At 48.6% G+C, this 5,276-nt stretch overlaps 1 pseudogene; it reads right to left on the bottom strand.

Annotated features, from left to right (window-relative positions):
- Positions 1–3,144: 3,144 nt before the first annotated feature.
- LOC136529953 (acyl-[acyl-carrier-protein] desaturase 4, chloroplastic-like) lies at positions 3,145–4,379 on the bottom strand (annotated as a pseudogene).
- Positions 4,380–5,276: the final 897 nt, after the last annotated feature.

Genomic DNA, 5,276 nt, shown 5'->3' with positions numbered 1-5,276 from the left:
AACAAATTTTCTTCTAAACCGTAACCCCGAGTTGCATCCGACTCAAAAAATATTCTGAGCAAAACTAGATCCAATATGGATATATTTTCTATCCTTTAAATGAGTTGCATGTCAATGTACTACCGATTGCAACTCTGTCTACCACCTAGTTGCAACTACTAGATTATAATTAGTTGCAACCAGTGCTAAATACGCTACAGCCAAGTTATAATTGTGTTGTAGAAGTGCTTGTAACTCATAGTACAACATATTGCAATTACGTATTTGAAAAAAAAGTTTATCAAATACAGCCTTCATTGCAACCAGTGCTAAATACGCTACAGCCAAGTTGCAATTGTATTGTAGAAGTGATTGCAACTCATAGTACAAATATTGCAATTACGTATTTGAAAAAAAACATTCATCAAATACAACCTTCATTGCAACCAGTGCTAAATACGCTACAGCCAAGTTGCAATTGTGTTGTAGAAGTGCTTGCGACTCATAGTACAATATATTGCAATTACGTATTTGAAAAAAAAAATCATCAAATACAGCCTTCATTGCAACCAGTGCTAAATGCGCTACAGCCAAGTTGTAATTGTGTTGTAGAAGTACTTGCAACTCATAGTACAACATATTGCAATTACGTATTTGAAAAAAAAAACTTCATCAAATACAGCCTTCATTGCAACCAGTGCTAAATACGCTACAACCAAGTTACAATTGTGTTGTAGAAGTGCTTGCAACTCATAGTACAACATATTGCAATTACGTATTTAAAAAAAAACTTCATTAAATACAGCCTTCATGGATCTCGTTTCGTTAAACATATTTTTTTCAACAACCTACTTTAAACAGAACTAAAATCGGATATATGGTTTATAAGATATCGTATTTTTTCGTTTAGAATCAACAAAAGGTTCCCTGCATGCATGTTTTCTGGTGGGTGGGTTGAGCTGATTGTCTCCATTTAGTTTTGCACGTAAGAGCGTGGACTTACCTCGCGCTCGCCGCTCGCCACGCTCCGCGTGTCTCGCCGCTCGCGCTCGCGTGTCGGATACACTCGCTTCACAGAATACAACCAGGTACATTTTAGCCTCGTCATATATATATATATATATATATATATATATATATATATATATATATATATATATATATACACTTCTAAACCTGAGCCTAGCTCAACCACGTCATTGAGCCACATCATCTTCAAATCTGTAGACGTTCGATTAGATCTCAACGGTAGATATTCAATGGCCTGACTAACCAGCAGGAGCCACTTCTGGAAAATACCAGGACTGTCTCTCCAGCTTCCCATCTCATTCAGTTGAATTCTTCGGCACGTCTCCCCATCAATAAAATAAGCACGTCTCTCCAACTTCCCTTCTCTAGAGATTATCCTGTTGCAATCAGAGATCCAAAGAAAAATCGTGCCCTGCTGTGTCAACTCGCTGGTGGGCTGTGGCGTGTGGCCAGCCCGACCTCACTCTGCTGCGAGAGAATTCACGAGCTTTCGGATGGACGAGGAAGCATACACGAGAGTCGAGTCGGAGCAATCTCCGCCTACTCAGCCCGACTCATTTTACGCGCCGATGGGTTTCTTCCCTTCCTCATCAGTCGTCACCCTGGACCACTGTGAGACCCCGCTAGCTGGGCCGGTCGTGGGCTGGGCAGAATGGATGATACTGTAGCACAAGGTGATGTGAGACAGCGTAGCTCGGGCTGTTGGTTACTGTAGCACGAGAACACTGTAGCACCGGAGTAGTACCACCTCGGAAGCTGAAGTTGAGCCAAACCAACTTAAATAGCCAGGTCAAAGGACGCGTAGTAACCTTCGGTTAACCGTTTTACGCGAAGCGAGGACGAAAACGTAAATAGGTACCTACGTAGGTGGGGCCCACTCCTCGGTAGAATGGGCCTGTGTTGTGTTCTGAGCCTGGGGTGTTACAAATGGTATTCAGAGCCACCTCTTGCGGTTTCACCCTCTCGGACGTGGGCCATGATAGTCGATCCTGGATACGTTTAAGTAGGTTGGTTCGGCCCTCGACGAGGACGTCGAGTCCTTAAGGGTGGGTGTATGTGAGACCCCGCTAGCTGGGCCGGCCGGTCGTGGGCTGTGCCGAATGGATGATACTGTAGCACAAGGTGATGTGAGGCAAAGTAGCTCGGGTTGTTGGTTACTGTAGCACGCGAACACTGTAGCACCGGAGTAGTACCACCTCGGAAGCTGAAGTTGAGCCAAACCAACTTAAATAGCCAGCCCAAAGGACGCGTAGTAACCTTTGGTTAACCGTTTTACGCGAAGCGAGGACGAAAGCGTAAATAGGTTGCTACGTAGGTGGGGCTCACTCCTCGGTAGAATGGGCCTGTGCTGTGTCCTGAGCCTGGGGCGTTACAACCGCGCATAAGCTAACGCGCATAAGCTCCATCGATGAAAGTCGACTTTCTCCTAATAATATTCATAAATAAAAATACTTACACTGGATTGGACTTCTACGCAACTACTAGCAGCTCCATAACGCTGGCACCTGCTGGCCTGCCGCGATGTTTTCTAGTTCATTAGCATACTCCAGCACTGTCAACTACCGGGCTATAGTCATCAGTAGCACGGGAAACAGAATACAAAAGAAAACGAAGTCGATCGGGCCTGCCTTTGCAGTCAATTTGCGTGTGCTTGTCTACATTTGCATCAGTTCAGAATTCAGATTACAGTTTTATGCTCTAGTTGGGTGAAGGCAAAGTTCAGTGACGTATTGTAAGTACTGAATGAAATTCTATTGGTATGTTTCAACCAATAATATTGAATTAATGAAATCGCAGAATCAACGGATGTTGATAACAATTTCTTATGTAGAGTAGCAATCCTTGTAAGTTCCATTCAGCAAAGGAAATATTTAGGATTATAAACAATGCACATATATATTTATATGAGAAACAACATTTCAGATATGTAGCAGTGGTAAACAGAATACAAATGCAGCAGGAGTACTTTTACTAGGATATATTTATTGTGGTTGATTGTTACTCTACTCTAATGCTTAGAAGCAGCGAAGAAGTTTTTTATTTAGGGAAAATAAAATAAGTAGAAGTAGTTGGGCCTTTTTCATTTGACGAGGGACGAATGGGCCTCCAACCTCACTTTGGAAGAGGCTAGCTTGATCAGTGGATGCAGACTGGCCTATCGAACACCCAACTGAAGCATACGGACTGGGCCCCCATTTGGGCCGCACGGTCGTGAGCCAGCTCCTCCATCCTGCGTATCTTACGCGGCAGCCCGCACACGTACTCCTGCGCGCGGCGCCCCTCGCCGGACAGACCAGCGCCGAGCTCCGCCACCTTCCACCTGCGCACGAAGTGCTCCACCATGTCGGCGTAGTCCGCCGCCGTGTACACCCCCGAGCGCTGCGCAACCGCCGATAAGTGATCGAAGAGGCGCTCTTCGCGGCCGTCGTCCATGAGCTCGCCGGGCATGGTGACCTTGGCGCGCATCACGGCGGTGACAGCCCGCACCATGCCGTCCGGGTCATCCTCGAAAGCCCTGGCGGAGGCCCTTGTGTAGGCGGCCTCGTGGCGCCTCTCGTCGGCCGCGATGACGCCGCAGAGCTTGGCGAGGCAGGCATCGCCGTGGAGGCCGGACTGCCTGGCGGTGCGGGCGTGGGAGACAAAGGTGGCGCGCTCCTGGAAGGAGCCGTAGATGAGGCTGTGGTACGCGCTGGAGGGCCGCAGCATGGCGCGCATGCCGCGGCCGAGGAGGGGTGCACCGTCGTCTCCACCCGCCGCATGTCCACGCGGCCGCACAGGTAGAGGTAGCGGTTGAGCAGGTCGCCGTGGCGGTTCTCCTCGGCGGTCCAGCCGCGCAGCCAGCGCGCCCAGCCGTGGTCGTCGCAGCCGGTGGCGTCGCTGCCGCCCGCCACGCGGTTGCCCATGCACATGTAGGCCGGCAGGCCCTCCTCCGTGACCATGTTGCCCACGAGGCAGACGAGGAGGTCGTCGGGCACGCCGGCAGCGCGGGCCTGGAGCTCCGCCACCTGGCTCCGCTGCTCGTCGGCAGAGACGGCGAAGGAGGGCAGCAGGTCGGCCGGCTGCCAGGCCTCCTCCACGGGGGTGAGCAGCGGCAGCATATGCTCGTCCACCCACCCGTCCTCCGCCAGGCGCCGCATCATCATCTCTTCCTGCTCATCAACATGAAAGGCAGTTGCGGCTGCGGTGGCCGCCGCCGTCGCTGCCGGATCCCAGCTGCGGCTGAGGAGATGTGCTTGCGAAGAAGACCGCTTCTTCACCAGCAACATCGTACTACCCGTCATCTTCTTGCTGCTTGTGCTGCTGCAGAAGCATTGCTTCACCGACATGGGCGGCGATAGTGCCAGTGACATGATCGTCATGAGCCCTGGCATGGTGATCACTCCCTATCTGTCCACTGCAGAGTATTTGCTATCGTTCTGCTCGACCCGACTGCACATGGACGTATATATATACAGAAATGTTATACAACACATGTGTGTTTTATCATAAAAAAAACAAATAGATTTTAGTCCACCGGATTATTGCCTCGATTTGTCTGCGTCGTTAGATCTGCGTCCAGACAGTGCGCTTTCTTATCGCGCAGCAGTGCACCAGCACTGGCCAGGGGACCCATGATGCGACGCGAACGGGCAGCACACGTGTATTTGCGATGCAGTGTATTTCTTATTCACGAACGGGCAGGGAACCGGCCCCTGTATTTTGTTCTTCCATAGAAAAAAAATTATTTTCTGTGATATGTGATTTGTGATATGTAGATCTGTGATCTTGTGATTGTCTTAAGATAGAAGAAGGCTAGGGGTAGAAGAAGAATAAAGGCTGTTGGATCTTAATCTTAGAGTGGAAAAAAATTCATTTGTTGAAATTGTATAAAACACATAGTTGTGCAGTAGACAAACTCTCTCTCTATATATATATGGAGCCAAGAGCCAGGGAGGTACTTAGAATTGATATCAAACCGTGGCGACCAGTGAGACCGGCAATGCGCATCACCATTGATACAAACTTAAATCAAATTACTAATATTATCCAAATGATGATGGTGATCTAGCCCGATGCTGTTTTTCTTGCGTGCGTATATGACACCCTCATGGAGGGGTATAGGACATGCCCTAGAGTTGCTAAAGGAAAGGACTGGATTGTATAGGACATGTCCTAGAGCTGCTAAAGGAAAGGACCTGGTTTCGTAGAATTAATAGTGTATAGCGGGAAAAAAAAGTTTGCATATGGAGAGCGTGATAATTGGATTCGAAAAAAGTGGGTACAAACCT

The sequence above is a fragment of the Miscanthus floridulus genome, chromosome 19, assembly GCF_019320115.1.
Source record: "Miscanthus floridulus cultivar M001 chromosome 19, ASM1932011v1, whole genome shotgun sequence".
NCBI lineage: Eukaryota > Viridiplantae > Streptophyta > Magnoliopsida > Poales > Poaceae > Miscanthus > Miscanthus floridulus.
The sequence above is the reverse complement of the archived record's forward strand: the minus strand, read 5'-3'. Positions and strand labels throughout refer to the sequence as shown.